The sequence below is a fragment of the Oncorhynchus clarkii genome, chromosome 26 (assembly GCF_045791955.1).
Source record: "Oncorhynchus clarkii lewisi isolate Uvic-CL-2024 chromosome 26, UVic_Ocla_1.0, whole genome shotgun sequence".
In the NCBI taxonomy this organism is placed as follows: domain Eukaryota; kingdom Metazoa; phylum Chordata; class Actinopteri; order Salmoniformes; family Salmonidae; genus Oncorhynchus; species Oncorhynchus clarkii.
The window spans coordinates 31,794,391-31,817,997 of NC_092172.1; the positions used below are offsets into that span (position 1 = coordinate 31,794,391).

General features: G+C 39.7%; 1 long non-coding RNA gene and 1 pseudogene across 1 annotated transcript; one reads left to right on the forward strand and one right to left on the reverse strand.

Moving 5' to 3' along the window:
• The first annotated feature begins 7,120 nt into the window (after window positions 1–7,120).
• On the forward strand, window positions 7,121–8,816 carry LOC139385282 (uncharacterized). Its single transcript, XR_011628928.1, has 3 exons — window positions 7,121–7,169; window positions 7,326–7,673; window positions 7,986–8,816. It is a non-coding gene; the product is annotated as an uncharacterized lncRNA (long non-coding RNA).
• Window positions 8,817–12,746: 3,930 nt separating this feature from the next.
• On the reverse strand, window positions 12,747–12,861 carry LOC139385306 (U2 spliceosomal RNA; annotated as a pseudogene).
• Window positions 12,862–23,607: the final 10,746 nt, after the last annotated feature.

The window sequence follows — 23,607 nt, forward strand, 5'->3', positions numbered from 1 at the left end:
TGGTAGATCTACACCAACCACAGTAGAACCCTGATCTGAAAACACAAACCATGTATGAGACAGAGTCAGTTAGTGGACCACAACATCTAGGTCCTTACCAGCTCCCTACTGTGGATCACAACATGTTGGACAAAACAAATCACTAAATCATGGGAACTCTTATCAGCAGATAGTGGACCACAACATCTAGGTCCTTACCAGCTCCCTACTGTGGATCACAACATGTTGGACAAAATAAATCACTAAATCATGGGAACTCTTATCAGCAGATAGTGGACCACAACATCTACAATGCCTTCAGAAAGTATTCACACACCTTGACTCTTCCCACATTTTGTTGTGCTACAGCTACACACAAATACCCCATAATGTAAAAGTGGATTTATGTTTTTCAAAATATTTATCAATGAACTAAAAATGAAAAGCTGAAATGTCTTGAGTCAATAAGTATTCAACCCCTTTGTTATGGAAAGCCTAAATAAGTTCAAGTGTAAACATTTGCAAAATAAGTAACATAATAAGTGTCAGGGACTCACTCTGTGTGCAATAATACACTCTTAGAAAACAAAAGGTGCTATCTAGAACCTAAAATGGTTATTTGGCTGTCCCAATTGGAGAACCCTTTTGGTTCTAGGTAGAACCCTTTCCACAGAGTGGGGACATCCAAAGAACCGTTTTAAGTTCTAGATAGCACCTTTTGTTTTTTTTCTAAAAATGTACTGTTTAACATGGTTATTGAATGACTTCATCTCTGTACCCCACACATACAATTATTTGTAAGGTTCCTCAGTCGAGCAGAACATTTCAAACACAGATTCAACCTTAAAGACCAGGGAGGTTTTCCAATGCCTCAAAGAGGCATTGGAAAATCTATTGGTAGATGGGTCAAAATAAATAAAAAAAGCAGACATTGAATATCTCTTTGAGCCTGGTCAAGTTATTAATTACTATTTAGTTGATGTATCGATACACCCAGTCACTATAAAGATACAGGCATTCCTCCTAACTCAGTTGCTGGAGAGGAAGGAAACCACTCAGAGATTTCACCATGAGGCCAATAGTGACTTTAAAAGCAGTTACAGAGTTTCATGGCTGTGAAAGGAGAAAACTGAGGATGGATCAACAACATTGTAGTTACTTCACAATATTAACCTGATTGACCGAGTGAAAAGAAAAGAACAGAATAAAAATATTCCAAAATACGCATCTTGTTTTCAACAAGGTACTAAAGTAATACTGCAAAAAATGTGGCAAAGCAATTCACTTTTTGTCCTGAATACAAAGTGTTAAGTTTGGGGCAAATCCTGTACAACACATTACTGAGTACCACTCTTCATATGTTCAAGCATAATGGTGGCTGCATCATGTTATGAGTATGCTTGTAATCGTTAAGGATTGGAGAGTTATTCAGGATAAAAAAGAAACAGAATGGAGCTAAGCACAGGAAAAATCCTAGAGGAAAATTAAATCACCTTTCAGTAGGACAATAACCTAAAAGACAAGGCCACATCTACACGGGAGTTTCTTACCAAGGAGACAGTGCATGTTCTTGAGTGGCAAAGTTACAGTTTTGACTTAAATCTACTTGAAAATCTATGGCAAGACCTGAAAATGTTTGTCTACTAATAAAATAATAATGGGCAAATGTTGCACAATCCAGGTGTGGAAAGCTCTTAGAGACTTACCCAGAAAGACACACAGCTGTAATCGCTTCCAAAGGTGATTCTAACATGTATTGACTCAGGGGTGTGAATACTTATGTAAAATAGATATGTCTGTATTTCATTTTTTTAAATCTAAAAACATGTTTTCACTTTGTCATTATGGGTTATTGTTTGTAGATGGGTGAGAAAGAAAATCAATTTAATCCATTTTGAATTCAGGCTGTAACACAACAAAATGTGGAATAAGTCTAGGAGTATGAATACTTTCTGAAGGCACTGTAGGTCCTTACCAGCTCCCTACTGTGAATCACAACGTTGGACAAAATACATCACATAATTATGGGTATTCTTATCAGATCACACTAAAACAAACACTATTCTAACATTTCATACGTTTTACATGATAAAGAACCAGATGGTGATGTGGAAACTACTCACCTGTAAAGGTGAGCTGAGTCCCATTCCCAATCTCAAATACATTATCTCTCCACATGCCACAGTAATACAGGCCCAGGTCACTGTCTGTTAGGTTCAATATGGTCAGGTCAACAGTTGGCACAGCTTTGTTATATACAGGCACAAATCGTCTGCCAAATTGGGCCGTGGATCTTAGATTCTTATCCTGTTTTACAAAGGTAAAGGTGGCCTGCGACAGTGTGGTATTGGGACGCAGAACAAACCATATGATGTCGTATTTCACCGTGATATCACATTCTAGATTGATGGTGCCTCCAAGTGTCACCTGTTGGACAGTCACATCAGCTGTGGCCAGCACCCAGATCAAAGCACCTGGAAAAGTAAGAGCATGTGTTAGCATGGGACATGTCTGCTTTATAGGGAATGTTATTACATAATTGACCAAACACTGAAAACGTTTTTATGTGGCTCTTTACTTCACTTTTTCTTTATTTTATACTATTTTCTACATTGTAGAATAACAGTAAAGACATCACAACTATGAAATAACAAATATGGAATCATGTAGTAACCAAAAAAGTGTTAAACAAATCAAAATATATTCTTCAAAGTAGTGACCCTTTGCCTTGATGACAGCTTTTCACACTCTTGGCATTCTCTCAAACAGCTTCACGAGGAATAGTTTTCCAACAGTCTTGAAGGAGTTCCCACATATGCTGAGCACTTGTTGGCTGCTTTTCCTTCACTCTGCGGTCCAACTCATCCCAAACCATCTCAATTGGGTTGAGGTTGGGGGATTGTGGAGGCCATGTCATCTGATGCAGCACTCGATTGCTCTCCTTCTTGGACAAATAGTCCTTACACAGCCTGGAGGTGTGTATTGGGTCATTGTCCTGTTGAAGAACAAATGATAGTTCCACTAAGCGCAAACCAGATGGGATGGCATATCGCTGCAGAATGCTGTAGTAGCCATGCTGGTTAAGCTTGCAATGAATTCTAAATAAATCACAGACAGTGTCACCAGCAAAGCACCCCCACGCCATCACACCTCCTCCTCGATGCTTCATGGTGGGAACCACACACGCTGAGCTCATCCGTTCACCTACTCTGCTTTTCACAAAGACACGGCGGTTGGAACCAAAAACCTAAAATTTGGACTCATCAGACCAAAGAACAGATTTCCACTGGCCTAATGTCCATTACTTGTGTTTCTTGGCCCAAGAAAGTATCTTCTTATTATTGGTGTCCTTTAGTAGTGGTTTATTTGTAGCAATTTGACCATGAAGGCCTGATTCACGCAGTCTCCTCTGAACAGTTGATGTTGAGATGTGTCTGTTAGTTGAACTCTGTGAATCATTTATTTGGGCTGCAATCTAAGGTGCAGTTAACGCTAATGAACTAATCCTCTGCAGCAGAGGTAACTCTGGGTCTTCCTTTCCTGTGGCAGTTCTCATGAGAGCCAGTTTCATCGTAACGCTTGATGGTTTTTGCGACTGCACTTTCAAAGTTCTTGTATTGACTGACCTTCATGTCTTAAAGTAATGATGGATAGTCGTTTCACTTTGCTTATTTTAGCTGTTCTTGCCATAATATGGACTTGTCTTTTACCAAATAGGGTTATCTTCTAAATACCACCCCTACCTTGTCACAACACAAGTGATTGGCTCAAATGCACTATAAGAAGGAAAGAAATTCCACAAATGAACTTTTAACAAGGCACACCTGTTAAATGAAATGCATTCCAGGTGACTACCTCATCAAACTGGTTGAGAGAATGCCAAGAGTGGAGCTGTCATCAAGGCAAAGGGTGGCTATTTGAAGAAAATATAAAATATAAAATATTTATTTATTTGTTTAACACTTTTTTTGGTTACGAAACTATTCTCAATGTGTTATTTCATTTTTTTCACTATTATATTACAATGTAGAAAATAGTAAAGAATAAAGAAAAAACCCTCGATACACTATGACTTGTAGGCCTCTCTTGGTCTCTCACCCACTGTGAAATTTAGTGGAGGATCGGTGATGATCTGGGGGTGCTTCAGCAAGGCTGGAATCAGACAGATTTGTCTTTGTGAAGGACACATGCATCAAGCCACGTACAAGGTTGTCCTGGAAGAAAACTTGCCTCCTTCTGCTCTGACAATGTTCCCCAACTCTGAGGATTGGTTTTTCCAGCAGGACAATGCTCCATGCCACACTGCCAGGTCAATCAAGGTGTGGATGAAGGACCACCAGATCAAGACCCTGTCATGGCCAGCCCAATCTCCAAACCTGAACCCCATTGAAAACCTCTGGAATGTGATCAAGAGGGAGATGGATGGTCACAAGCCATCAAACAAAGCCGAGCTGCTTGAACATTTGCGCCAGGATTGGCATAAAGTCCCCCAACATCAATGTGAAAGACTGGTGGAGGGCCTGCCAAGACGTGTTGTTGTGTTGTTTAAAAATGAATTTGAACTTATTTTCTTTGCATTATTCGAAGTCTGACAACACTGCATATCTTTTGTTATTTTGACAAGTTGTCATTGTCTGCAAATAAATGCACTAAATGACAATATTTAGATTTGGAATTTGGGAGAAATGTTGTAAGTAGTTTATAGAATAAAACAAAAAAAATAATTTTACCCAAACACATACCTATAAATAGTAAAAACCAGAGAAACTGATAATTTTGCAGTGGTCTCTTAATTTTTTCCAGACCTGCATATATATATATATATATATATATATATATATATATATATATATATATATATATAGAGAGAGAGAGAGAGAGAGAGAGAGAGAGAGAGAGAGAGAGAGAGAGAGAGAGAGAGAGAGAGAGCGAGAGAGAGAGCAGAGTTTTCCATCGTATTCCCCCATGTTAGGCTAGCTTCCTCTCTGTAGTGTATGTAGGTCTTTGTTAACAAATATTTACGGTGTGATTTTTTGATAACACTTTACATTACAGTGCTCTTATTACTGTGTAATTAGTCCTGTAAGTACAATTTAAGTATTGCAATCACTCATTACAATCATTACATTGTACCTAGGGTAGGTTACTGCTGTAAGTTAGTGTAAGTACAATGTAACAATGAGCTTGTTCATCTGCACGTACAGGTATAATTACACAGTAATAAGGGCACTGTAATGTAAAGTGTTACAGATTTTTCCAAATGGTGGAACTAAATAGAGTTGAAGTCGGAATTTACATACACCTTAGCCAAATAGATTTAAACTCAGTTTTTCACCATTCCTGACATTTAATCCTAATAAAAAGACCCTGTTTTAGGTCAGTTAGTATCACCACTTTATTTTAAGAATGTGAAATGTCAGAATAATAGTAGAGAGTATTATTTATTTCAGCTTTTATTTCTTTCATCACATTCCCAGTGGGTCAGAAGTTTATATACACTCAATTAGTATTTGGTAGCATTGCCTTTAAAATGTTTAACTTCAGGTAGCCTTCCACAAGCTTCCCACAATAAGTTGGGTGTATTTTGGCCCATTCCTCCTGACAGAGCTGGTGTAACTGAGTCAGGTTTGTAGGCCTCCTTGCTCGCACACGCTTTTTCAGTTCTGCCCACAATTTTTCTGTATGATTGATGTCAGGGCTTTGTGATGGCCACTCCAATACCATGACTTTGTTGTCCTTAAGCCATTTTGCCACAACTTTGGAAGTATGCTTGGGGTCATTGTCCATTTGGAAGACCCATTTGCGACCAAGCTTTAACTTCCTGACAGATGTCTTGAGATGTTGCTTCAATATATCCACATAATTTCCCTTCCTCATGATGCCACCTATTTTGTGAAGAGCACCAGTCCCTCCTGCAGCATGCACCCCCACAACATGATGCTGCCACCCCCGTGCTTCACAGTTGGGATGGTGTTCTTCGGCTTGCAAACCTCCCCCTTTTTCCTCCAAACATAACGATGGACATTATGGCCAAACAGTTCTATTTTTGTTTCATCAAACTAGAGGTAATTTCTCTAAAAAGTACAATCTTTGTCCCCATGTGCAGTTGCAAACCGTAGTCTGGCTTTTTTATGGCAGTTTTGGAGCAGTGGCTTCTTCCTTGCTGAGCTGCCTTTCAGGTTATGTCGATATAGGACTCGTTTTACTGTGGATATAGATACTTTTGTACCTGTTTCCTCCAGCATCTTCACAAGGCCCTTTGCTGTTGTTCTGGGATCGATTTGCACTTTTCGCACTAAAGTGCGTTCATCTCTAGAAGACAGAGCGCATCTCCTTCCTGAGCGGTATGACGGCTGCGTGTTCCCATGGTGTTTATACTTGCATACTATTGTTTGTACAGACGAACGTGGTACCTTCAGGCGTTTGTAAATTGCTCCCAAGGATGAACCAGACTTGTAAAGGTCTATCATTTTTTTCTGAGGTCTTGGCTGATTTCTTGTGATTTTCCCATGATATCAGGCAAAGAGGCACTGAGTTTGAAGGTAGGCCTTGAAAAACATCCACAGGTACACCTCCAATTGACTCAAATGATGTAAATTAGCCTATCACAAGCTTCTAAAGCCATGACATTTTCTGGAATTTCCAAGCTGTTTAAAGGCACAGTCAACTTAGTGTATGTAAACTTCTGACCCACTGGAATTGTGATACAGTCAATTATAAGTGACGTAATCTGTCTGTAAGCAATTGTTGGAAAAAGTACCTTTGTCATGCACAAAGTAGCTGTCCTAACCGACTTACCAAAACTATAGTTTGTTAACAATAAATTTGTGGAGTGGTTGAAAAATGAGTTTTAATGACTCCAACCTAAGTGTATGTAAACTTCTGTCTTCAACTGTACATAAAGTGCTTTTATTCTAAATGGTCAAACTATTTGTCTCATATATTCATTATTTGATTTTCATAGACAATACTCACTTTTGATGATGAGAATCATCATGGTCCTCATCATGCGTTGTAACAGGAACAGCCTCCCAGTCCTCACTTACAGAAACTCTGACTTAAACATGAAATGAAAGTGTGTTGGGGGTGTGGTGGAGCACAATAACCACTTCCTAAAAGGCATTCACATCCTTCTTTCAGTAACTGACAGGAAACAATGAACAAGAGAACAGCTCTAACAATTCTATGCTGTAAGTAGAAATGCATTTTATCCACTTGGGAGATACATTGTTTATATTTCATTAGTTTTAAGTACTCTGTTAATTTGGTTTAAAACATGTAAATGTGTTATGAACATTTTATTTAAATAGCCTCAGTCAATAATATGGTCTTTGTTTTTATGAAAGGTTCCATGTTCTGTGAGGCTTTTGGAGCAGTTCAAAATGAGATTCTAGTGGAACCAGGGGACACAGTCACCCTTGGCTGTGACATTACCCTGGAGTATGAGGTCATGTGGTTTGTTCTTCGTCCTGATGCCACTCTTTCAGTAGCCATCACTATAAAGACAAATACACCCCTGAGACTCAAAAGGTTTGATGGTCGTTCCGAGTCAGTGTATGACACAGGCCTGTTCCGAAGCAATCTGAGCATACTGAACATCTCAGAGAGTGACGTGGGTCTGTACTACTGTGTTGAGCAGAGGGCTAACATATTTGAGATCGGAAGTGGGACCAAGCTCTCCCTTATCAGTGGTGGTGAGTAAACTGCATTATAACTGCATAACTGTGGTTTTGCATTGGGAGCATTCTAAAAAATATACACCTGGTTCAATAAAGTTTAATCTCAAGTCAATTCAGGATATGGATTTCAATTATAAATATATACCATAACATAGTAGGAAGAAACAAATATAATAGTTATGTACTCACATGCACTTGATACATTTCTTGATTGTTTTCAATACAGTATGTTTAGAATTGTTTTTCAATTGTGATAAATATAATGAAGTCTGATTAAATCTTTATATTCCCACACCAAGAAGGCATTCTGTCATTCTGTCATTTCAGATCAGCTCTCTACTACTGTTGTTGGGATGAAGTTGTCATGGTTTATCACCTTGATCATAGCCCCCATGTTCTCTGTGCTGGGGTCTGCTCTCTGTGTCTTCTGCTGTTGACGACCTGCTAAGAAATGATTTGCACCCAATAATTCTAATTTTCACATGGAATCAGCTTTCTGAAATGTATTTTTTTTATACTTATGTGGTGCAACTCACTGTCTGTAAATCGGGTATTGGTGTTTATTGCGCATTTCATGAAGATAAAAAAAAATAGCTGTCCTCTTACACTGTAGATCCTGACAAAATGAGGATTCTGGAACAATTTGGTTGAAGCCTGTCATCTAGAGGACCAAGAGTGAATATAGGAGGACAAACAGGAATAAAATGTAAAGATGCTGAGAGTAAAAGTAACATTTCTGATGTTTTATGAAGTCTCCTGTGACACACGGGGTTAAACTTCTGCCACTCCATACATCTAAGTAGGTGGACGATGGGATCTACATGTGTCCAGATTGGTTTCACATCTTTTTATTTATTGTGTTATTCCAGTGTTGATTGCATGACCAGTATGTTCAGGGTGTTAGAGATAGAAAAGTATTGAACAAGATCATTTTAGGCATCTGATCTTAAATCATTTACGTCATATCTACCATTCCATCCAAGGACCAATTAACAAAACAGTACTGGTTTAACCATAAATCTGCAACTATAAATATATTTTTTAATCTGCTGTTATACTGTATATAGTGTATTCGGAATGTATTCAGACCGCTTGACTTTTCCCCGCATTGTTACGTTACAGCTTATTCTAAAATTGATTAAATTATATTTTTCTTCATCAGTTTACACACAATACTATTTAATTACAAAGCAATTATTTATTTTTTTACATTTTGGCACGTGTGCACACATATATATATAAAAAAAAGAAGTAGTAAATATCACATTTACATAATTATTCAGACCATGCTTCACCATATGAATGGTGCCAGTTTTCCTCCAGACGTGACAATTGGCATTCAGGCCAGAGTTTAAAAGGTCAGTCCTTTAGCTGCCTTTTGGCAAACTCCAAGTGGGCTGTCATGTGCCTTTTACTGAAGAGTGGCTTCCGTCTGGCCACTCCACCATAAAGACCTGATTGGTGGAGTGCTGCATAGATTGTTGTCCTTCTAGAAGGTTCTCTCATCTCCACAGAGGAACTCTAGAGATCCATCAGTGACCAACAGGATCTTGGTCATCTCCCTGACCAAGGTCATTCTCCCGATTGCTCAGTTTGGCCGGATGGCCAGCTCTAGGAAGAGTCTTGGTCGTTCCAAACTTCTTCCATTTAAGCATGATGGAGGCCACTGTATTCTTGGGGAACTTCAATGCTGCAGAAATATTTCAATACCTTTCCCCAGATCTGTGCCTCGACACAATCCTGTCTCGGAGCTCTACAGACAATTCCTTCGATCTCATGGCTTGGTTTTTTACCTCTGACATGCACTGTCAACTGTGGGACCTTGTTTAGCTTTCCAAATAATGTCCAATCAATTGAATTTACCACAGGTGGACTCCAATCAAGATTTAGAAACAATCAAGGAGGATCAATGGAAACAGGACGCATCGGAGCTTAATTTCGAGTCTGAATACTTATGTAAATAAGGTATGTTTTAAATGTTTTATTAATTAGATAAAATTTCTAAAAACATGTTCTCCTTGTTATTATGGGCTATTGTGTGTAGATTGAGGAAAACAACAAATATATTCCATTTTAGAATAAGGCTGTAATGTAACAAAAAGTGGAATGCAGTGAATAACAAAGACCTTGGATACAAATCAGAAAAGAGCAAGATTTTATTCAAAAGGTTAGAAACATTTGTGTCACTCCACAACTGGTTGACAATACAAAATATATATTTTTAAAACACATTGTGGACCACACAGTTGAGACACTAAAAGCAGTCAGTCAAACATTGCACATAATTTTCCTTGGAGTCCTCTAAAATAGATTAAATCTAAACATTATTGCTATCTATACATAAACAAAGTACAGTAAATAAGAGGACATTCAGGAACTTCTAAAAGGTCTGTGATAGAGGATGAGACAGCAAGCTTTGAAAAGACATTCACATTGTTACCTGATCAAATGTAGCATTTCATTATGGCTGGACAGTTGTCAAAAAAGATCCCTAATTTTTCTTGGGAACCATCATTACAAAAAGAACAGTCACGTTTATCTGAAGGGAATGTTTGTGTATCGACCAGTCTTAATATCGCGAGGGGCCAATTCACATCTACATTAGCAAAAATATTCATTAGATAACTGTACATACATCAGGCTGTCACAAAAGTGCATTTAAAAACAGCAGTGTGCACAATTTGTTACTTTCAAATTACTTTCAGTAAAAAATACAAATAAAATCCAACTATGTTGACCTTAAAGAAAATCTTGGATCATAAATACGTATTTGAACGATCCCATCATCATAAGAGGTGTAATCATACAATAGAACATAATGGTTTTAATATCAGTATAATGACAGTACAGTAAATTGTGCACATCTGTATAAACGTCTCCCCGAATAGGGAACACAGAATGTAATGCTGACAATGATCAAGCGTTATAAAGGTTGAAGAAAATCATAAGTACAGTAGTTGTACAGTAAGGCTGAGGGTTTAAAGTGATAGTTTAGGATTTTACACAACTTATTGTTAGGCTCCTCACTCTGTCAAGTCTTTGGGCCAGGAGAAACCGTAATGCATGGTTCAGTTCCCTTTAAAACAGCCACTTCAAAACGTCACATAACTTAAGCCACCACTAGCTGACGCCCAATAGAAGTGAATGGGACATTGCATTTAGAAAGCACTTTCAAAAAGATTCCACCGGCGCAAAGCAGCAATCAACATGCCCCCGAGTTTGATTTGATTGATTAGAAATGTTCATGGCAAGACCACAGACAGGGCAAAATCATAGTGCCTAGCCAACCTTAGTAATAACAAAGCCATCATTTTCGTTGTTCTGCTGTCCGTTGACATGTTTTTTTTTTTTTTAAGATAAATTTCACCCCTTTTTCGTGGTATCCAATTGTTTTAGTAGCTACTATCTTGTCTCATCGCTACAACTCCCGTACGGGCTCGGGAGAGACGAAGGTTGAAAGTCATGCGTCCTCCGATACACAATCCAACCAAGCCGCACTGCTTCTTAACACAGCGCGCATCCAACCCGGAAGCCAGCCGCACCAATGTGTCGGAGGAAACACCGTGCACCTGGCAACCTTGGTTAGCGCACACTGTGCCCGGCCCGCCACAGGAGTCGCTGGTGCGCGATGAGACAAGGACACCCCTACCGGCCAAGCCCTCCCTAACCCGGACGACGCTAGAGGCCAATTGTGCGTCGCCCCACGGACCTCCCAGGCGCGGCCGGTTACGAAAGAGCCTGGGCGCGAACCCAGAGTCTCCGATGGCACAGCTGGCGCTGCAGTACAGCGCCCTTAACCACTGCGCCACCCAGGAGGCCCGTTGACGTGTTTTGATTTAGAACACAGGTGGATGATGGGATCTACAGCACGGCCGAGAGAGGTTCTTCATTCAACTTTTTACGATTCCTGATGTGTAGTACTACGCCGCCTAGGCATACTGGTACCAGTACCAGCCAAGCAAGATGTTCGACAGGTAGACCTTCAAAGGCAGAAAAAAAATTACTTATAGTACTCGATTACTTCCTGGTTCTAGCATTAACATAAATGAACACAAATTGCCATACAATTGAACCAATGTCATGTCATGATTTGTCATGACAGAAAATGACTTGATAGCACTACTGCGGGGAAGTCATTGTTGCCACAATACTAACATTGACTTTGATATATTTGTGGTATTAGATAAGCAATATGGTGAAAAAAATGCCACAAAGTCAACGTACTGTATAAAACATGTGGTTAACATTCCATCTGAAGAGCTAATGGGTATGTAGGCTTTAGTTACAGCCCTGCTCAAACACCCAATTCTGCTTTTCAAGGTCCTATTGAGCAGTAGAATCTGGTGTGCTAAAGTATTAATAAAACATTGAAACAATTACAATACTTTTTGAAAAACCTGAAATTAAAAAAAGAAAGGCCTAACTCCCAGTTAAAATGTTGACAAACTTTGAAGCAAGCTAATGTGATTAATATTTTACAAAGTAGCGTATGCATTCAGGTATCAGGGCAGATATAGACAAAATTGAATTATCAATTTCCATGTGTTCTATATTGCTAACGTTCGCTGAATCATTGTAGGGAAGAATGCAATCTCAGCAGCTTTCATGTGGTCCAAAACTTGAGCGAATGACAAATTGACTTATACAAATTATACTTTTACAAAGGTAATGCACCTGCAGCACTGGAAAGTTGTTCAGGAGTCGCCTGAAGTGTGAGAGGAATGGGAGATAGTGGAATCCTGCAGTGCTGAGAGCTTGTAGAGTGGACGACTGGCTACTACTCTGAACTTAGTGTGGTGAGCTAGCGGGGACTCAGAGCTGCTGAGGCATCACCAAAGTGGTGGTACACAGAGTGGAAGAGGAAAAGTCCAGTGGTCTAGCAGAGTACCAAATGTGTACGCAGAGTAGTGTTGGGATTGTTTACTTTCTGAATTCAAGCCATTTCTCCAACTGTCTACACATTCAAATGAATAGAGGACGCGTACTGGGAGATGCATTGTTAGGAATTGTGGGGAGGTTCGGCGGTCGGGCTGTGCGTTCCCCGCAGTTGGTGGACTCAGAGCCACGTAGCTATGTCACAACAGGACACAGGACTACCGCGTCTCAGCGTTTCATTAATGGTCCCCAGATAGTGGACGCATCAGATATTAAACTGACAGGAACAGATACTACACTTTATCTTAGCCAAAAGGCAGTCAAGTATCTTAACTGTCAAACTAAATATGGCCAGAGGAGCCAGATGTGTGCATACATACAATCACACACATTCCAAAACATATTGGCACATAAACCAGATCCGACCAACTTCTAACTCCTAATCAGAGGTGATCATGACATCGAGTTAGACAACTTTACTTTCTAGTTCTACATGACAGATCCCAAACAATAACTTGGAATGCATTTGATTTCAAATATAAACAGATCTCCCATTATTTAGAATGTTGCTGTGCATTAGTTCACACCATCGCTGTCTCTGCGATGTTAAAATGTGGCCTTTCAATGACAGATTGACAGGGTTTTCACTTGATACAATTCTGTTGGTTCTACTGCAACACAAACTCATTAAGTGCTTGGTAGATTTTTGTTATACTATTTGAACCCAGTTCTGCTATTACAGCACTACACAGCTCATAATCTGCTCAGTAATCTAGTTCAATTTAAAGATCAAATGATGACTATACCTGGTGTGGTTGAAAATGGTTGGGGGGCTGCTGTGGTGGTTGAACTCTCAGTGCTACCTGAAAATATATTGTAAGCTAAATACAATTGTCATGCTTGAATAACAAATACTTCTGCACTACAAAAACGGTTATCTCAGCATTTCCCAAAAATGGTCCTGGGGACCCCAATGGGTACACGTTTTGTTTTTTTTGCCTTATCACTATGCAGCTGATTCAAATAATCAAAGCTTGATGAGCTCATTAATTTAATCAGCTGTGTAGTGCTAAGGGGGGAGGGGGGAATCACAAATGTGTACCACCTGGGGTCCCCCGGTTTGAGTTTGGTAAACCCTGGTCTATGTACTTCCAGGTTAAAGATCAGGTGACAATAATACCCCCTGGTGTGGTTGTAGATGGTTGGGGGAATGCTGTGGTGGTTGAACTCTCAATACTTCCTGAAAATAGATAAGCAAAATACACTTGTCATGCTTGAATAACAAATATCTCTGTACTACAAAAACAATTATTATTATTATTATTATCATCATCATCTACTTCCTAGTCAGGGGACAACAATACCTCCTGGTGTGGAGGTTGTACTGAAAAAATACTTCATAAGCAAAATAAGCTTCATTAGTTTGTGTTAAATAGTGCTGCAATGTTTACAATAGCAATAACAGATTATAACTGATGTTTAATCCCTTCAGTACAGCTAAGCAACAGTGGAACTTCAGAAACTGCTCTACTGTCACATGTACTTCCACTCAAACTTTTTTTGCATTAAAAAATTGACAGGAGGCTTCTTACTTGAAATTTGAATTACAAATCTCTTTAGAATTGTAGAAGCGCAGTCCACATAATAGTGTTGCTTTACATCTTCTTTGGTTACATTCCAAATTACAACAGCAAGGCCGTTGGCGTCATTCTTCAACTGGATCCTGTCCTGATAACGTGGATCCACAGTCAACTCTGACAGCTTCTTGCTATACTCGAACACTTGGCCAATTTTCTCTGTACATACACTGAAGTTTGACACAGGACACTGGTCATCATCAGGTATTTCTATGGATAGGGATTCCCCCACACGACAACAAAGTATATCCAAGAAAACTGTAAAAAAATGAGAAAAACCATATTCACTGCACAATTTTTACAGCCACAACGAAAATTAAACATTAACATTAAATAATGTTACTCTCCAGGCTTATTTTCAAGATGCTGGTGCTATCTACATACACCTTCCCTCAGCCAACGCTACAGAAAAAAAATCTAAGCAGTATTTTTAAATATTGACTAATAAAGGTGTCAAGATTATTTTCAATAAAAACATTTTTTAAAGGCTATAACGATGATTAAAAATGTACCCTAAGCGACCGATAAATGGACAATGGCAGATTTTCTTCAATCCCGTCAGTCATGTTGACTGACTCAAATTTATGCTGGTGGAACCTCTGCTGTAGTGCAGCCATGTAAATGAGCTATTGATATAATAGCTGACCATGCAATAGCTGACCATTGTAACCTGGGCATGACAATCTTTCGGTGAACCAGTGTCAGTGTCTGGTGGGCAAAAAATAGTCACCAGCCACTCAGACTATTAACTAGCTCTCAAGAACCCAAGGGGCCATACAGCCATTGGGTTCTCATTCAAACCATTGATAACAGAAAATGTGTACAACACCCTGGACGCTCTGTCTAACCGTTAATAATCATTACATACAATATGCCTTTGAAATCTCACACTACTTTCATATCACCCCATTTTAAAAACACAGATTCCTACAGAGGGGAATCCTGAGCTAATTAAAACTCTGGTCAGTGTTCAATAAAAATCAGTGGGAAAAAAACATTTTGTATCTCTAAAAAGTTATTTTGGATAATAATTGAGTGTTTAAGACTTGCAAAATCCTAGATTTTCATTAAATGCAATAAGAAATTACATTCAAATAATGTTTTTGCTTTTTAAATAGAAATTCAAAAGCCCAAATTGTGAACATTAAATTGCCAAAACATTGAAAATATACTTAGTTTGCATTTGATGACTATTTTTTCCATTCCTTAGTCATCATCTCATCTCTGCTCAGGCAGTTACAGCCAAACATTAACTATGTACTCCCCATACTGTTCTGTGTTTAGTTATCCTATTTATACTGAACAAGAATTTCAACACAAAATGTAAAGTGTTGGTCCCATGTTTCATGAGCTGAAATAAAAGATCCCAGAAATGTTCCATACAGACAAAAAAAAAAAATCTTAAATTGTGCACACATTTGTTTACATCCCTTTTAGTGAGCATTTCTTCTTTGCCAAGACAATCCATCCACCTGACAGGCATGTAATATCAAGAAGCTGATTAAACAGCATGATCATTACACAGCAACTTGTGCTGTGGAAAATAAAAAGGCCAATAAAATGTGCAGTTTTGCCACAACAAAATGCCACAGATGTCTCATGCTTTGAGGGAGTGTGCAATTGACATGCTGACTGCAGGAATGTCCACCAGAGCCGTTGCCAGAGAATTTAATATTAATTTTGCTCACAACTGCAGACCACGTACGTGTAACTACACCAGCCCAGGACCTCCACATCCGGCGTCTTTGCCTGTGGGATCGTCTGAGACCAGTCACCCGGACAGCCGATGAAACAGTTATTACAACCAAATAATTTTTGCACAAACGGTCAGAAACTGTCTCAGGGAAGCTCATCTTTGTGCTCGTCATCCTTGCCAGGATCTTGACCTGACTGTAGTTTGGCGTCTTAACCGACTTCAGTGGGCAATGCTCACCTTCAATGGCCACTGTCACTCTGGAGAAGTGTGCTCTTCACGGATGAATCCCGGTTTCAAATATACAGGGCAGATGGCAGACAGCGTAGCGTGTACGGCGTTGTGGACGAATGGTTTACTGATGTCAACGTTGTGAACAGAGTGCCCCATGGTGGTGGGGTTATGGTATGTGCAGGCATATGCTATGGACAATGAAGACTATTGCATTTTATGGATGGAAATTTGAATGGACAGAGATACCATGACGAGATCCTGAGGCCCATTGTGCCATTCATTCGCCACCATAACCTCATGTTTCAGCATGATAACACATGGCCCCATGTCGTAAGGATCTGTACACAATTCCTGGAAACTGAAAATGTCCAAGTTCTTCCATGCCAGCACCCATTGAGCCTGTTTGGGATGCTCTGGATATACGTGTAGGACAGCGTGTTCCAGATCACACATATCCAGCAACTTTGCACAGCCTTTGAAGAGGAGTGGGACAACATTCCACAGGCCACAATCACCTATGCAAAGGAGATTACACCTGATACTGACTGGTTTCCTGATCCACGCCACTACCTTAAATGTTTGTTTTTTTAAGGTATCCGTTTTCCCAGTCATGTGAAATCCATAGAATAGGACCTAATGAATTATTTCCTGATATGAACTGTAACATCTTTGTAACAAATTGTTGCGTTAGTATTTTTCTTCAGTGTAGCTACGCTAGCTGCAGACCTGTGACAAAAATTATTTTACTAGCTCTTCAAATTAGATAAGGCATCATTTCACGAATTTTATTTGCCTACAAAATGATTCGATTTATCTCCAGATAAACGGCGCGTTAGGTGCACAAAAACGGACTAAACAGAATTCAAGTAATCTGAACAGACATCGGTCAATTAGTTGTTTAATAAACCCCCCCCCCCAAAAAAAGTTGGTTAATTGTTCATTACTAGTCAAGAAGAGATACAACTTGGATTAAAGGTATTTTAGTTGAGGAATGAGAATTTTAGGGAAGGTAACATTGATCTACTGTTTTGCACTCAGTCTGTTCGACTAATTTTCTGGTGTACATTTTCAAGTATGTTGTAAAAATACTAAATTCCAATGGTATAATTAATTAAAACAAACCTGTTTTCAACTGGCTGGAAGGCAGGATGGACAAGAACAAGATTATAACTGGGCCAACACTCAGACACCTAAAGAGAAATTGACAAACCCATTTTCAATAATCACATTCATAGTAACTTTATAACCAAGTGACTGTTAGGATATACCATTATTTATGTATTAGTTAACGTTAATGATATCCTTAGCTAAGAATTGAACTCCAATGATGTTGACATCAATTTTAGCAAACAGATCATGTTCCATTGTAGTTCGAATCAATATAGCGTTGCTCAGTAAAGTGAATTAACGAATGACTCAGATATAAGTACAAGGCAATAATTTACGTTTGAAACATAGGTAAATTAGCTAACGCTAACCCACTTGCTCCCGGAGTTCATTTCGACGAAGGATAGGTCATGGAAAGCTAGCTACAGTTACCGTTAGTTAACCTCTATCCTAACTTCAAGCCATACATTACACAGATACTTTTGTCTTCAGCTAGCTAGCTATAGCTTTTAAACTAGACACCGGTCAATGAAAAAAAATGTAAATGCAACTTCGTAAGCCTGCTAAATTTAGCTAACTTTACAATTCGAAAGGCCAAGGTAGCTAACGTTAGTTAACATTGACTTGTCTTCTTAGCTAGCTTGCCTGAGATAGCTACTGTAGCTAACACATCTACGAACTAGCAGAAGACTCACCAGCGAAAATCCATCTTGATTAACTAGCTAGCTACACTGGGTTGTTATAAGACCAAGCTTTGAAGGTGTAACAAGCTAGGTAAAGGACTGTTCTGTAGTGAATGACGTCACGACCATTCCATTCACGTGTCGCCTAATATCACTTTCTTGTTTTTAATTCTCGCGCTAAAGTGGCCATTGAGGGAGTTCTATTACGCTGTCCCGGTCTCAATCGAACGGTCATCGAAAGCGGGGAGGGAAGAGCGCCCTACTCAAATCAAACAGTAATCTGCTCCGCTCGATCACGTTGTCAACAAGGAATCTAGGTACATCGTCCAGAAACATATACAACATCTCTTTTCCATCAAATACATGTTTGAATTTTCAAACTAGATAAACCGTTCTCATCAAAAGCAATAATTATTTCTACCCGGTGTATGCCAGAATGGGGCACCTGTCTCTCACTCCCGGGAGTAATCCCGTTCTCCATTCGCGGGAGTTTCATAACATATGCCTCCCGGGAGTGAGACAGGTGCCCCGTTCTGACATACATCGAGTAGAATTAATTATTGCTTTTGATTATCTTACCTCAGTAAACAATGGACCTGATCGGACAGCTCAGAGCTTCTGCTCCTTTCTGTCCATAAGAAACAAATGGATTGGTGGAAGAGGCAGGGCAGGCCAGGAGCAAGGAAGGAGGGTGTGATCAAGCAAGGCATCCCCTGAGGCTAGATGCCCTAAGGTTTTTATCAGAACGGGCGTAGATTAGTTTCACCTTTCTCTTTTCATGAGTTTGTGGTGTTTACTTTAAAAAATAAAAGTAAAAAACGTAATTACAATTATAGCTCACAACTGTGTAGGGGGAGGGGGAGAGGAGTGCATTCACATATATCTACACACACACTTGATTGTATTTTTTTTCTTCTTCTTCTCCTTTCTCCCCTTTCCTCTCTTCTAGGTCAGTTTCAGCATTATGGACATGGGTGTATCTGTGGTCCATTTGGCCTGTCCCACGGCTTCCTTCAGTGATGGGTTGTGAGTGGCTCTGTTGATGAACTTCTGGCCAATGATTGACTGTCTATTGTCGATTGATGTCAGTCCAGATATGCTGTTAACGTAGTGATTGTTGATGTATCTTGGTAGTCTGTAAGCCATTTTTATTGCCATGTTTTGGACTATCTGTAGCCGATTCATCTGCTGCGGTGAAGCTGTTATCCAGGCTGGTAGGGCGTATTCAAAGAGGGATCGGATGTAGCTGATGTAGACTTTCAGCACTCTCTGAGGTGAGGCTCCATATTTTCTTCCGCACAGCGTTTTTAGGTGGTTTAGTCTTTTTCGTCCCTCTCTCTCTATGTTCGCTATATGGATTTTTCAGTGCATGTGCATTTTCAGTGCACCTTCTTCTAGAAGGTGACTCCAAGGAATTTAGCTTCTTTTTCTACTTTTATTGTTTCACCGTAGAGTTTGAGATCTATGGGTTTCCTGTTTTTTTTTGCTGGTGCTTCTTGTGAAGAGGACACATTGGGTCTTTTGTGGGTTCAATTTTACTCGCCACATGTTAGACCATGTCTCGATCATTTAAATAGACTTCTGGAGTTTTTTTGCAGCAAGTTGAGGACATTTGGAGCTGGACCAGTAGCAGAGGTCATCGGCAAACTGTGAGACTTGACCTATGGTGGGTGGAGGGTAGTAAATATCTGATATGTAGAGTAGAAAAAGTAGCAGGCTTAGAACTGCCCCCTGTGGGACACCTGCTTCAGGGGTGAAAGGTGAGGATATTGCTGTGGAGACCTTCACTTTAATTGTACGGTTGTGGAGAAAGCTAGTGATTATGTTTCTGATGGAGAGTGGTAGTTTGAGATTGGAGTCTGCAAGCCGGTATCTTACCTCATTTGCACACACTGTATATATACTGTAATGGAGCAGGTCTCAAACCCTCGACCTTCCAGCCCAAAGTCCAGCACGCTATCCACTGTGCCACAAAAGCATGCTCCGAACGGCAAGGTCGATATCCCAGGGTCGTTACACTACTCCCTCCTTTCAAAGAGCGCATCCTCGCGCTAGCTTGCGACTCTACGTCTTACACGGAACCCAAAACAGCTGTGCTCGTGCGCTATCGTGCATAAATGTATTTTGTCCCCCTACACCAAACGCGATCACGACACGCAGGTTAAAATATCAAAACAAACTCTGAACCAATGACATTAATTTGGGGACAGGTCGAAAAGCATTAAACATGTTGCTTCTCAGCCAAGGGAGTGGGCTCACTCACAATTTTGCCTAAGAACTCAGCCATGAATAAAGAATGGTACCAACACATCCTCCAAGAGCAACTTCTCCCAACCATACAGGAACAGTTTGGTGACGAACAATGCCTTTTCCAGCATGATGGAGCACCTTGCCATTGGTCAAAAGTGGCTTGGGGATCAAAACATCGATATTTTGGGTCCATGGCCAGGAAACTCCCCAGACCTTAATCCAATTGAGAACTTGTGGTCAATCCTCAAGAGGCAGGTGGACAAACAAAAACCCACAAATTCTGACAAACTCCAAGCATTGATTATGCAAGAATGGGCTGCCATCAGTCAGGATGTGGCCCAGAAGTTAATTGACAGCATGCCAGGGCGGATTGTAGAGGTCTTGAAAAAGATCAACACTGCAAATATTGCCTCTTTGCATCAACTTCATGTAATTGTCAATAAAAGCCTTTGACACTTATGAAATGCTTGTAATTATACTTCAGTATTCCATAGTAACATCTGACAAAAATATCTAAAGACACTGAAGCAGCAAACTTTGTGAAAATTAATATGTGTCATTCTCAAAACTTTTGGCCACGACTGTACATCTGCTCTCCTTTCTAGCCAATGCAGCTAAAAACCCAGTGCAGGCTCCTGGCAGGTTTTTGCAGATAAAAGGGGAATTTATAACGTTAACATAACCACAAAAAGATAGCCAACCATTTGAGTTTATCTGCACGAACCCAGCCTTTACTATGAATCATCCATACACCAATTGGCTTAATCATTTATCTACTAACTAAATAATCACAGAAATGCATAAACAAACAACACAGTAGATATGGTTACCTTACAAGGAAATGATAGGGAAGGTTCCCTAGTGGGCTAAGCCGATATGACGGCTTGGTGGACAAAGGGAAGTTGGTGTGGACTGAGAACAGGAAGGGAAAGACAAAAAGGGAGGGAAAGACAAAAAGGATTCACTACACAGTTGATCATTATATTAATTTAAATGCTAATCCTTTGCACATGAACGCTCACTCATTCGGGAATAACTGGAATCAATATACAGTGTATCACAAAAGTGAGTACACCCCTCACATTTTTGTAAATATTTGAGTATATCTTTTCATGTGACAACACTGAAGAAATGACACTTTGCTACAATGTAAAGTAGTGAGTGTACAGCTTGTATAACAGTGTAAATTTGCTCACTCACTTTTGTTGCCAGCAGTTTAGACATTAATGTCTGTGTGTTGAGTTATTTTGAAGGGACAGCAAATTTACACTGTTATACAAGCTGTACAATCACTACTTTATATTGTAGCAAAGTGTAATTTCTTCAGTGTTGTCACATGAAAAGATATACTCAAATATTTACAAAAATGTGAGGGGTGTACTCACTTTTGTGATATACTGTATATTTACGCTCAGTGTGTCGTCCGTCTGCCTGTTGGAGAGTTCATCCGAGCGTCTCACTGCTTCCCTGGAAAAGTATTTTGTGGTTAGAATGGATACTTCAGAGTACCATTCAGAACTGTTCTCCTAGGATAGATGTTTCGGCAGTTGTCGGGCTTCGCATCCCAGGTTGACATCATTTCTAGCTGCAGACTAGTAATTAGTATCTAAGATTTGCTCTTATTCTGTCGGGATCGATAGTCTCAGAGTCTAACTATTTCCTGCCGTGTAGCCAATGCTAGTTAAACTTTAGGGAATACAATTCTTTCACATTACAGATTTAACATCATATTACATCATTTCACAAATAGTTTAATCTTTACTCATTCATTTTATACAATAATTAGATGCAAACCCCATAATTGAGAAATGTACATATTCAGAGATATAGTTATGTGTTTCCTGTCCTCTCTGAGGTCACCAAATGAAACACACTCATCATACCCGTCCCTTAAGTGTCCACGGACCACAGGGGAGAGTCTCCGCCAGGAATTTACGACCTGAGATAACAGAACCTGGGTGTAGGAGAGAGAGGGATAGAGGGGGATGCCACAATCTATACCCAGAAAAGGCCACATGACACAAGGCAAAAAATCTGTCGTTCTGCCCCTGGGCAAGGCAGTTAACCCACTGTTCCCAGGTACTGAATACATGGATGTCGATTAAGGCAGACCTCTGTACCTCTCTGATTCAGAGGGGTTGGGTTGAATGCAGAAGACACATTTCAGAGGAATGCATTCAGTTGTACAATTGACTAGATCTTTCCCTTTCTTGGTCACCTCCCTGACCAAGGCCCATCTCCCCCGATTGCTCTTTTTGGCCGGGGGGACAACTCTAGGAAGAGTCTTGGGTGGTTCCAAACTTCTTCCATTTTTGAATGATGGAGGCCACTGTGTTCTTGGGGACCTTCAATGCTGCAGATGTTTTTGGTACCCTTCCCCAGAGCTGTGCCTCGACACAATCCCGTCTCGGAGCTCTACGGACAATTCCTTCAACCTCATGGCTTGGTTTTTGCTCTGACATACACTGTCAACCGTGGGACCTTATATAGACAGGTGTGTTCCTTTCCAAATCATGTCCAATCAATTGAATTTACCCCAGGTGGACTCCAATCAAGTTGTAGAAACATCTCAAGGATGATCAATGGAAACAGGATGCACATGAGCTCAATTTCGAGTCTCATAGCAAAGGGTCTGAATACTTATGTAAATAAGGTATTTCTGTTATTGATTTGTAATACGTTTGCAAACATTTCTAAAAACCTGTTTTTCGCTTTGTTATTATGTGGCATTGTGTGTAGATTGCTGAGGATTGTTTATTTTGTTATCCATTTTAGAATAAGCCTGTAACGTAACAAACTTTTGAAAAGGTAAAGGGGTCTGAATACTTTCCGAATGCACTGTATAGAGAGCGAGAGAGAGAGCAGAGTTTTCCATCGTATTCCCCCATGTTAGGCTAGCTTCCTCTCTGTAGTGTATGTAGGTCTTTGTTAACAAATATTTACGGTGTGATTTTTTGATAACACTTTACATTACAGTGCTCTTATTACTGTGTAATTAGTCCTGTAAGTACAATTTAAGTATTGCAATTACTCATTACAATCATTACATTGTACCTAGGGTAGGTTACTGCTGTAAGTTAGTGTAAGTACAATGTAACAATGAGTAATTACAATACTTGTTCATCTGCACGTACAGGTATAATTACACAGTAATAAGGGCACTGTAATGTAAAGTGTTACAGATTTTTCAAAATGGTGGAACTAAATACATAAAGTGCTTTTATTCTAAATTGTCAAACTATTTGTCTCATATATTCATTATTTGATTTTCATAGACAATACTCACTTTTGATGATGAGAATCATCACAGTCCTCATCATGCATTGTAACAGGAACAGCCTCCCAGTCCTCACAGAAAACTGAAAACATGAAATTAAAGTGTTGGGGGTGTGGTGGAGCACAATAACCATTTCCTAAAATGTTTACCCCCAGACATATCAGTCAGAAAAGCACATTAAGAATGTATTTCT